Genomic DNA, 12345 nt, shown 5'->3' on the forward strand with positions numbered 1-12345 from the left:
TTATTTTCCACCAAAAAGGCTTATCATTGACCACATCATCTGCAGCGATATTGAGGAAGGAACTGCTCTCCATTTCACCCTATATATCATCTTACAGAGACATTTTCTTAGCTGGGAATTGCTTGGTGATTTGCCAGCAGACAAATCGGTGCAGGAAAGGGATAAATTGATCACATTCATCCAGCTCTGAAGGTAAAACCCAGATATGAGCCAGAGTCCTTCTCCCATTACAGACCTGCCTGTCCACCTGGTAAAAAGGTGTCTGAGGAGCAAAGGATATTAAAGTGGGGTGGAGACAAAATATAATTCATATTGCTATAGCTAACCTTCCTCTTTAAATTATAGCTCCTGGTGAAGGTATTATTTATGAGTTTTGAGCAGTAGTTCGTGGCACTGGGGCATTTTTCTTCTTTTCTACATTTCCTTCTTCAGAAACCTCAGAGAAATGGCACTGAGTTTACTAACTAATGGCACTTTGTACAGTCTCTCAGTACAAAGGGACAGTAGGCATAGAGCCAGGTAGAAATACAGCTCTCTGGAGTAATTTAACTAAAAATGAAAGTTAGTGAAACAGTCATGGATATAAGAGAGGTATCAGGTTAAAAACCATAGGTGGTTTTACCATTCACAACTAATAGTTTCTCAGTCAGGTTTGGGTCGCTAAAATTCATTTGAGCCTAGAAAATTGGCAGTAATTTGAATGGGAATTGATACCTCAAATTTTAGCTGCACGTGGTCAACTTTCTGGCTCTTTGTGGTGATCTGAATGATCGCTTTCAGTACTTAGTATCTCCAAAGGACTTTGAAAATGTAATTTGTTGTTACTAGTCCTCTGCACAGTGGGTAAAATGTGTGTGTCTAACTGGCAGGAGATTGCATTGAGGACCAGCAAAGTCCATTGACCTACACACAGACGTCTGGTGATCCAACAGCAGAGAGATTTCTAGAAGGCATCGGTTTCAGCACTGTTGCTAAAATTTGCTCCTGTTAGTAGGTCTTTTTACACAGTAGCCATTTTACACAGTTACATCATCTCCCGTGTCTGAGTGTGGAAACTGAGGCACCATGCCGGGAAAAGACAGGTCTGGAATTGCTGTGGTCCAGCGATGGAGCCAGGCCAGGACCTGAATGTCCCAAATCTCTGTTCAGCACCTTGTCAGCATTCCTTTCTGGAACTCCTTTAGCTGACAGATTAATACGTTTTTCTGGGAAAGTTCACCGCACAAGATTAGCATGGTCTTAGCAAAACTTTAAATCTTGTGCTTTCACAGTGGCCAGAGGTGCAGTGATTTTCCAGTAGTTAAAATGTTTATTTCCAAAACAGCCTGTTGGGAATAATGGTTCTGGTTCTTTGGCTTGCTGGTGTGCAGGCTCTCTGTAACCCTCCTGGAGCCGGGGAATTTTGCTGGTGTACACTCTCAGTAACAGAGCCTGGGATCAGGCCCTGGTGTATTCAGTAAGACAAACCCATAACAGCCACCAAATCGACAGGGCTTCACTTGAACAAATGAAGCAAGGAATCTATTTGAACTGGGAATTAAAAGGAGCTATTAAAACATTCCCTCTGGTATTTTTATTTTGTTTACTCATGAGACCTGGCTCATGCCCCTCTGACTCGCACAGAGTCCATATTTGGAAAACTCTGAACTCGTTTGCATACTTACACTCAGGCAAATTTTAAAGATTTTTTGTTTGTTTTTTGTATACACAGTGCACTTTTCTTACTATTTCTCTTTTTTTCTTAAACAATTTAAATCAGAAGGCTGCCTCTTTCATTTCGCTTTCAAAACATGACCAAAGAGGGATCTAAGTGCTTTCTTCAATTTCTTAAAGTTAACATTTCTCCCACAGTTGTTATTGCTCCCTGGCCACCCTGTCCCATCCTGCATCTCCTTTTGGAAGAAGGAAAAATACCACATTGCCCTCAAGCTGCAAAAGCATGAGAAAACCTTGAAAGTTTAAATATGGGTCAGTTCAGAGGAGCAGCCTTAGCCTGGGTGCTCCAGTGAGATGTAGTCATATGAGGATGAGCAGCAAGTGCTGGGAATCTCTTCACATTTCCAGGACTTTCTGTTAGGCCTGAAGGACTTTGTGATGTCTGTCCCCCAAGCCACTGCTCTCACTCAGCAACATGCCCCTGCCTGTGGGAGAAACAAAAACTAACAATCCTGAGGGATTTTTTTTTGCTCAGGTATGATCTGTAAACTCAGTTTTGGCTGTTCATGCCTCATCAAGCCATTTCTCCTATTAAATATGCCACAGGTGTATTGTACCTGAATAAACTGCAAATCTAGATCAATAGGATTCCTTAAGTAGTAGTCAAACCACTGACTGGGGGTGTGTTTAGGGCTCTCATGACTGCCATGACACTGACCTGCAGGAGGGCAGGGAAGTGACAGACCCCACCCTCTGCCATCTCCACAGACATCCCCCCAGCCTGGCTCCCCTTTGGTAGAAGAAAACAAACAAAAAAGAGAATGTGCATGCAGGCAGATATTCCCAGCAAGTGGCTGGAGAGGAGAGCTGGGTGAAGGGCACAGCCATGGAGGCTGTACACTCATCAAACATCAGTAAAGGAGATGCTTTTCCCCTTCCCTCTTCCACTCCCTGGGTCAGGAATGAGAGTACTCAGCCATGGTGTGAGAAACTTATTTTTATTTTTGTTCTTAAGGGATTTAAGCCCATGCTCCCACTTCTGAGGAGAGGTCCTGCCTATTTATCAGGGGCACATTTGTGGGCAGTTTAAAGCTGCTGATGGAATAAGAAAAATAATTGGGGAACAGAATCTCTCTCAATAAACATTATATACTATACATGCATTTTTCTATATCTATCATAGAAAATTTGATTTTTCAATCTCCAGATTTTTCACTATTGTGAAATTGTGTTTGTTTGTAGGGAAGAATGTGCACAACAGTCAGAAGTAAACCATTTGCAAGAATTATTTATATATTGAAGAAAATGAAGCTGTGGGGTGCAAGGGAGCTGTTCACTGACTCAAGTTCAATTACATGTGGATATACATACGAGAAGACACTCCATCCATATTTTAAGTATAAAGCAGCCCTGCACTTAGTCCAAGCCAAGGCTGTGCATATTGTATCCTCAAATATGCTCTGAAAGACTTCAGAGGTAAGACTGTTACAGCCCAGGCCAGTAAGTTAATTTGGTACTTATATGTCTTCATTACAGTGGTTTCCTATTGCCTCACAATTCTCAGCACGTTTTTTATCATGGCATTCTTTTTGTCCTGCAGAAAGCGTTTATGAGCTCTCATAAGGCTCATAAGTTTTCCCTTAACCCAGTCCACTGCAGTCAAGAAGGGAAATGTTTGTAGTATTCCTATCCTGCAGTCTGGGAGTAGAGATGGAGAGAGGCTATAAGTCTATCCAATGTCATAAATGAAGTTTCTGACAGAGCAGGGCACGAATTCAGCTCTTTTGAGTTTATGTTTTTGTGCCAGGGTGAAGTGAGTGATTTTTTTTTTTTTTTTCCCTTACAGCTTTTTTACTGTGATTTATAGAAAATCTGATTATTATTCTTTAACAGAAAATTCTAAATAGCTTGGTAGTTATTGTTTCTACAGAATCTGAAATAATGTAAATTACTTGGAAGGAGAGGAATGACAGAAGAGCATGAAAATACAATTGTAGATCCAAAACATGCCACCCTGGCTGTCTCTGGAGCACGTGAAAAACTGGGAAAAGGAAGATTTCCACCACCACACCCCCCCAACCCGCCCCCCCAACCCAGCCTGGCATCTGAATTTAATCCAAGGAGAAAAGTAAGAAAGTAGAGACAGAGATAAGTTCTCATTGCCACATTAATACTTTTTGCTTCCTTCTTGTTGGAAGCAGAGCTGGATGTAAGTGAAAAGACCATGACGAGGGTGGAAAAATATTTAAAACCACCAGCAAAACTGCCTCCTTCACTGTTAATTCTGTCTCCCTCCATCTTTATCCTGTTTTCTCTCCTAGAGGAGTGCAGACCTTTAGCACAGAATCATTAGAGTGGGAGAAAGAAAAGTTTATGATATCATCATACTGAATCAGTACAGGATTCAACCTGTTTATTGCCTCATGCCTTTGCCAGGGAAATTTGAAATGACTTATGTCATGGAGGCTTCCACTCCTTCTCTGAAATTATATTTGGGATGAAGTAAGTTATTATTCTTAGTCGTTCTTGCCATTACAGCCATATTTCACTTAGGTTTTGGCTGCCATTGTCCTAACCCAATAACCCAATCAAATCCCTACATGGTTTTAAAACTGAACCTGGAAAGTAACACAAGTAAGCCTGACCCAAAAGAGATGAAAATTACTCCCTGTAGGAAGTGGAATGTGCAAAACTGTGCAGATAAGCAGTGGTGCAGAAAGGCTGTTTGGACTTGGTCACACCATCCTTACAGCATCAGGCTGCCAAATGCCCATTTGTGTGTGGAGAGCTCCTGGTCTGGCACAGGTGTTACTGGGAAGATGATGATGCTCTGGTGTCATTGTAGGACACGAAACGAAGATGAGAGACTCCAAATATTTCAGAAGGCAAAGAGTATAGAAAAGCTTTATTGTCTAATTCTTACTACCTTTTATAAGGGGTTCCGATAAAGATCCAACATGATTGGTGAATAGGAATGACACCTCTCTAATTCCATTGGTGAAACTAGAGATACAGCACAACACCACCTGGAGAAGGATTGTTTTGAGAAAGGATAGTTGTTTTGCCAAGATTGTTTTGAGAAGAAGCTCTCTTGAGAAATTTTCCCTTGGGAAAAGTAGGCAGCTGTTAGCAGGCTAAAATCTCTTAGAGCCAGAAATATCAGGCCCACACTCTGGGATGCTCGCAACACTCCACGTGGATCAGGAGTAGCTAAGGGTGCTCCAACCCCTTTCTCAGCTTTCCTCCATCTTTGTAAAAAGCTGCTTAAAGCCAAGTTCAATAAAGTTCTTAGCTGTGTTAAAGATGCAATAGACTTCTTAATGGAAATGAGGCTGAACACCAGTTCCCATGATTTCCGGTGGAACTTAGGCATCCTCTGGACTGATTCTTTCCACAAACCCAACTAGGACTGTAATTTGCACTTTTAGATATACATGATATGTAAATTTTCTTTAATATAAATTTGTGTGAGAAAGTGATAGGGAAAAAGAATGACATCCCTAATAAGAGCATTTACAGAGCTTCAGCAGAGGAGAAAACAGTGATTTCAAAACAAAGCCTCAATTAAGGATAAAAATAATTCTGCAAATAATACTGTATTTGCATGAGAAATATGCAAAGTATCATAATGTAATTCTTAATTAACTAGAGAGCTGTCAGACATACAAAAATAAGTTAATTCGGCTGTTAATATTGCTGCATGTTATAAATATTAATTGAATGCTATTCAACATTAGTTTCATTATTGTTTAGCAACTGTTTTAACTCCCCCCACCTTTTTAGTTGTCAAATAATTAGCTTTCTTCTGCTCATGTCTGTTCTCATAAAATGGATTCATGTGGGAAAGAGGGAAAATCTCATGCAAACCAACTTAAAGCGCCAAATAATGTTGTTCCAAAGACTCAGTTTGTCCTTTTTACCTAAGTTTGATAAAGAGTGAAGCAAAGTTGTGGTCTGGTGGCCAGCCTTGTTCTGGCTCTAGCCATCCTTCCGTACCAAGGAGAGGATCTGCCATTCTGTGCACCTACTGTGTATCATGGGTGCTCTGACCAAAATTCATGAAGTGCCTGAAGAAAGCCGACAGACTGCCTGTGGGAGAAGCTGTCTGGTTTTCTCATTAGCAAGAGCTAAAGGGTCTGTATCAGGGCCTTTCATGTGGTAAAAAGAACTCATTAATTGCTTAATTCTGTGGTTGCTATTTATGTCATTATTTATGAATATTCTAGAATCTGACACTGGGGCAAATTCTAGTCTTAGTTAAATTAGTTAGTTAATGGTAAATTGAAAAAATTGCTTGATTGACTATTGTTCTTTTGGATTTTTTCTAATTAAAATAAACCCCTAACCTATTATAGGGTTATTTCCCATTATCACAAGTGCATGTACTACATTACACTGCAGTTGTGCAAATTCCTTCCCAGATATTAAGGGTTCTGTATTGAAACAGGATGTGAGATGGATAAATACGAATCCATTTTTTATAGACTTGAAAGAGAAGGTACCTAGGCATGCCAGAGGGCACCCTAGTGAGTCCATGAAAAACCTAGGAAAGAAAACCAGAATAACAGCCCTTGCTGTAACCACCAGCACATTTTCTTCTTCAGTTCCTCAGCAGACAAATTCACATCAGCCAGCCTTGTATGACCATAAGCTTGGCACTTATTTCAAAATGGTCATATGCATTTTTACGTCATGGAGAAATCCAGTCATCGCTATGAAGAATGGGTTACTTTTGCACAACAGTTTGACCTGTAGAGGTCTCAGACCTGTAGAGATCTAAGACAAAGTGCTGGAAAAGTCTGGGAAAGAACAATCTCATGCCAGCCAACCAGTCTGAGATGGTGCAGGAGCTGATCTTCTTCCTCCCAGGGCATACGCAGATTTAACCAAACAAGTTATTGAGCACAAGAATACTTAGAGGAAAACATGACAAAAAAGGTCTTAGAGCTCCTTTCACCCTTCAAAACTGTGTCATGATTTTGCCTTTGCTTTCTGAATCTGAGAGAGAAGAATGATCCATATTCCACATTTTAAAATGCAGTGCTTTTGTCTTATTTTTTTCATCGTAGTCCTCTCACTAAGTATATACGTAACAGAGGGACAAAGGCTGAGGATCCCCAGGCTCAATTAACTGGCTTGTCTGAAGGAACAGGCAGTCAGTTTCCATAAACAATTTCAAAAATGTGCCCAGAGTCTCACTGCTCTGAGAGTTGATAAATCTCCTCTTTTTCAGCCTAAAAATTTTCAGGTCAGACTAAAGCAACTTTTCACTGTTTCAGTTTTACCGTTTACCTAATCAACTCTTCTCCCTCCTGGTGTTTATCCTCAGATGCAAGCAGAAAGGAGTCATCACCCTCAGAGAATCATTTTGCAATGCAGAAAGAGTTAAGATCTTTGTTCATACGGTATGCTCTTCATTTCCTTCATCTTCCTGGCAGTCTTTCCTTCCTGTACTTCAGTTCCTTTTTGCAGATTTTGCTGGTCCTATATTCCTGATGGAGTATTCCTGATGGAGCCTCTCCAATGTTTTCTGTGAAGGCAAAGATAATTCACTCTCTCCCCTGACACATCCAGGCTACGTTCAATGCCAGGGAATAAGGGTGTGCCCCCTTGCAGGCACTTGGAGGTCTCTTCTGTAGGATTCATGGGTTTGGGAGACATGTAGGGATGAGGCTGGAGAAGGGGGTGTCTGACAGAACTGCAGCAAACAACACTGAGATGTATCAGAGCCATACAGAAGAAAATTTAGGAAAGCTGCCAACAACATAGAGAACCCAAAAAGTGTTGAATTCAGCCCTATAAGAAGTCCTCTCCTGAGGTTCTTAATTTTCTTTGGGCTTCTGTACTTACACAATTGAGGAATAGATATAATTTTCTTCTTCTTCACTTTGTAGAAGAATATATCAAGTAGATATTAAAGACATAGAAAACCCCAGACAATCAGGAAAAATAAATTTATAACAATAAAATACAATTAGTTGCCTATACCTTGTGTGCTAACTGTTGTGGAATCAGCTTTTCCTTTGTTTTGGGGTACTGTGGCTTTGGTTTTGCTTGCTTTGGCTTACAGTGATGTGCAGCAACAAATGAAAAACCTGTTGATGTACTGGAAAACACTTCTTTTAGTTCCCAGTTAAGGACAATGAAATTTTATTTGGCTTTCTCTGTCTTTATTTCTTCCCATCACATACTTTTTAGCCATATTTGCAAAAAGTTTGAGGCAATATTGCTACAAATACATATTTAAGATTTGATTACTCATTCTCATCCACTATCATGTGCCAGACATGCAGCCTACTCTAACAGATTACTGTTCTTAAAGTTGTTACAGGAAGGTTAAATAAAATGTTGCTTTTATGACACTGAATATCTTTATGATGTTCTAGCTAAATTATAGGCTGTTTGGGGATGCCACAGATGTGCCAGGTATTAAAATCAAACTGGCAAAATGTCACCAGCCCCTTGCCCAAGTTATCGTGTTCCTGATTCTCGAGCACCTACCATTTGTTGTCCAACACCTCAGGAACCCATCCCTGCCACACTCCCTTCTGCACATTTAAGGACAAAAAGCAAAATCAAAACATGCCAAAACTGCTCCAATAGTAAAATCAAAGTCTGAACTGAAGCCACCCAAAATCCTGATTTTCCAAATTTCTGTCTGCTGTGGCTGTTAACCATCCTCTTTCAGGAGCTCCCTTCACTAATTTATTTTGCTCTCAGAGTCTTGGGAAAAGACATGTACCATTTCAAAGTGGTAGCTAAGTGTGTGTGTATATATATATATGTATATATTTAAATATATATAAAAATTTATATCTATGAAAAAATAATTAAAAATAAAATATGTATCTTCCATGGCAAAAGCAGTTTCACAAAGTCAATGAAGGAATGGTGCTGCAAACTTTATGGGGAACAGAAAGACTTTGAAAAAGAGAGGATAAAGAAGAGAAGGAAAGTTGGAAATCTTATTCTTTAAAATAGAGTCAGAGCCAGACAGTGATATTGAATGGGACATTTTGACAAGTCCTTGGTGAATATTTCAAATTTAAGTAAGAAGAATAGCAGTCTGAAATGTTTTCAGGCATTTTCATTCTACTTGCTGCCTGCTCTAGTTCTTTTTGTTAAAATATAGAAATAAATGTTTACTTGACACATTTTAAGTGAAGATGGGATTTCTTTTGAAAGTATATAGCAAGAAATTACAATGCAAGTACTTTAAGGAACTTTAGGTCTCAGGTTTTGCAGAGTAATTCAAGCAAAAAGAAAATGAACCCTTTTTTTTTTTTTTAGTGTTGCAATCTGTTTTTCAGCATGTTTAAAATATTTCAAGAGATGAAATAATCTAATTTTTAAATCATTCACATTCTTTTACCGAGTTTTTTAGGACTTCAAGGAAAATGTGTGCTGAAGCTGGCTAGCTTAAAAAAGCTGTGTTATTATGGTGCTGACAATAAAAAGTAAGATATGTTTAGATATAATTATTTAGAGGGCATGAGAACAAGATAAAAATTAGCAATGGGTGCATAAAGTTCTCTGCATCCACTTTCTCTGCACCCCTTTTATTGCTGTAAATTGGTCCCAGTATGGGACCATATTTTACGGTTAAAAATATTTATTTGCCAGACTTACCTTAGGTATTGTGCTGCCTTCACATATTTGTGGTTGACTTAGAGTCTGTACCTCCCTTAGCCAAATAATACAGAAATGGGCTTGAATTAAGAGGCTGAAACAAGAGAAACCTTTTTTGTCCACCGAGCTGATGTCACACCCAAACCTCTCATCAGGGTTAATGCCAGTTGTGCAGCTTCACATGGTGACCTATAAATCCACTCTCAAGGTTCCAGAAAAGATAAAGGATGCCTCCACTTTTATAGAATACCTGCCAAATTTAGAGCATGGAAGCACAGCAAGGATGATCGTGCTTCATGTTTCAGAGCAGAAGAAAATTGGTTTATGGCCTGGAGAGGATGCTTTTTCCCCTTGGTTTTCACACTTTTGGGCTGTGATGCTACAAATTCCTCTCTCTGAAGTTCTAAAGACTTGAGCACTGGACACCATGAAAACTGCAATGGGAGTTGACAGACCAAGGGGAAAAACATGTCTTTGGAGTGTTTAATGGTTGTTTTTTCCTCGGTCTGCACAGAGGAATAAGCCAAAAAGTGTTTTGACCAGCGCTCCTGTGTCACCCCACACCTGCATCATTTATGGCCGGTGAAGAACTTCTGAGGGTTGTGTGCCAGCTGAACTCCCTATCTATCTATAAAAATAAAGAAACATTTTTAGGGAATATTTCATTTTGCTTCTCCCAGCCAAGAAAGAGGCTGGACCCCTCTTTCTCTCATAAACCAGGAAAAGTGTTTCAGCTGGGTATGGTCAAAGGGCAAGTGAGTGCTGCGAGCTGCATCACTTTTGGAAGCTTTACCTGAATGAATTCCATCTGCCACATGTAGACTATTTCTGTTGAATAATGGGTGCTCTATATCCCCATTATGTCATCAAATCAGTGTGCAGGTCACTAGTAGCTGCAAGGAAGTCTCTGTTTACACAGAGAATTTTTACTTTTAAATAGAATTAAGAGAGAGGGGGAATCCAGCAACAAGGTGTTAACATTCAGTTGGAAACTGAGTGGATTTAACAAACCTGTGAATTTTGAGATGCACGGGGAATTCTATCTGAGTGTCAGGAAATTATTTTTTTGCTGTGTGGTTGACTGAGCCCAGGAACAGTTTGTCCAGAGGGGTAATGGAGTGTCTATCCTTAAACATCTTCCATCTAGACATGACTGTGGGGAACTGGATTTTAGCAGTTGGGTTGATATAGCAGATGACTTCTGGAAGTTCGTTCCAACCCCACTTCTGTGATCATGTATGTGCCCCAGCACTGCTCTGAAATTATTTTTGATACTGTACTACCTCTCAACTAGCAGATCTCTGTGTATGGAGTAGGCTTTACTGGTTTGATCTTCTCTTTACTATTTGCCATTTTAAATATCTTTTGCTTTTCCTTTGCTGTAGAAATCCGTGTTTAAAGCAACTAAAATGTAGGAGCATCGCTGTGAGGTTCCAGCTCATGGGAGAGAACTTCTGTCTTCTCTGGTTTTACTTGTACTGCTTCCCCATTGAATTTCATGTCTGCAGACCCTGCAAGTTTATGTTGAAGCTCACAGTTTTCCCAAGCTAATTTAAAAAAACAGTAAGAACATAAAGGGGAAAACATATGCAGTCTTCAGTTTACTTTGAAGAATAATCTATTGCTTTTTTGGAAAGGGCAAATAACTCTTGGTCTAATGCAACAAAGATGCATATTCATACCTACCACTAGAATGACAAACAAGAAGATGAGGAGAGGTAAGGCTTCTGACACAAACATCCTTTATTATTTGCAAGCAAATTTTCTCAATTTCCAGCAACTCACACTGCATTATTAACTAGCAAGGACTTAGGAAACCACAGCTATAACTGATAATACTCTGTACTTAGAGCCTTTCATGCAAGACTATCAAAACCCTTGGGAAAGGCAGGCTTTGTTATTACCAGAACCCAGAGGAGTAAAGAGGGGCACACAATTTATGTGGCTGAATCTCAAATATAATGTAAACTCAATGAAAAATTGAAGAAACTTTGGGGTTTTTGGTTTCCAGTCCCCTCAATTTACCTTGGTGTTATAACTGTATTTACAAACGGACACTATTCAGATTATTGTGCTTGCTGAATGTCTGCCATAGCTCATAATGAATATGAAATTACAAATGGTGGGTACAAAAATAAATTATAGTTAATTATGTGTAATTGATCTGATCACTTATTGTTGCAGGATGTCAGTGATAAAAGCAATTTTTAAAAAGCTGATCAACTTCATAATCTTACAAAACAAAACATATTAGCTACCTATTACCTTCCTTTCAGGACTTGTTATTAATTTTCTATTGTTATCCAAAAGCAGGACACAACATAACACACAAACCACTCTTTGCTAATTAGGAAAGGTCCTTGTGTTTCAAGTAGGTACAGGATTATTGTCTCATACTAAACAGAGTGAATTTTCAGTTATTTTTCAGGATAGTAGGAAACATTGAAATAAGGAAAAGGGAGGAAGGGAGAAAAGCAAGGAAAAAACCAAAACTCCCCAATAAGTAAATAAGAATAAGAAAATAACAATGCGATATTTAATATTGCATTGCCTTCCAAAGAACCTTTTATGTGCTGCAAGTCCAGCAGCTAGATTTGTATTTTTGTTTCTTTTTATTTAACGCTTTTTGGGTCAAAATTATGCTTAGCTGAGGACAACTTTACACGATCAGGGCAATAGCAAGCCATCTTTTTAAAGTGAGAAGTCATGTCTTAAAATTCTGCAGCTTCTTCAGGTCTCTATCTATTAGGCAGTAGGCATTTTTTATTAAATTCAGTGACATTAATCTAAGAGAGTTTTTTCTCTTCTCTTTCTTTTTTTTTTTGATCTAATGTTTGACAGCTTTTCTAACAAAGTTTTTCAAACAGGACTTCTAATTAGCTATAATTTATAGCTAATATGAATAACCAAGTATTTACATAAATTTAGACAAGGGGTTGCCATTTCATGTTGAACATCTCTGCTTGTCCATAAACACTTGGAAATTAATTTAAGGGAGACTTATGACTGAGACAGCAGCCAATAGTGCAGACTGGCCTAATTTGGCTTTAGTTACCTGAT

This window comes from Hirundo rustica, chromosome 4, assembly GCF_015227805.2.
Source record: "Hirundo rustica isolate bHirRus1 chromosome 4, bHirRus1.pri.v3, whole genome shotgun sequence".
Lineage (NCBI taxonomy): Eukaryota > Metazoa > Chordata > Aves > Passeriformes > Hirundinidae > Hirundo > Hirundo rustica.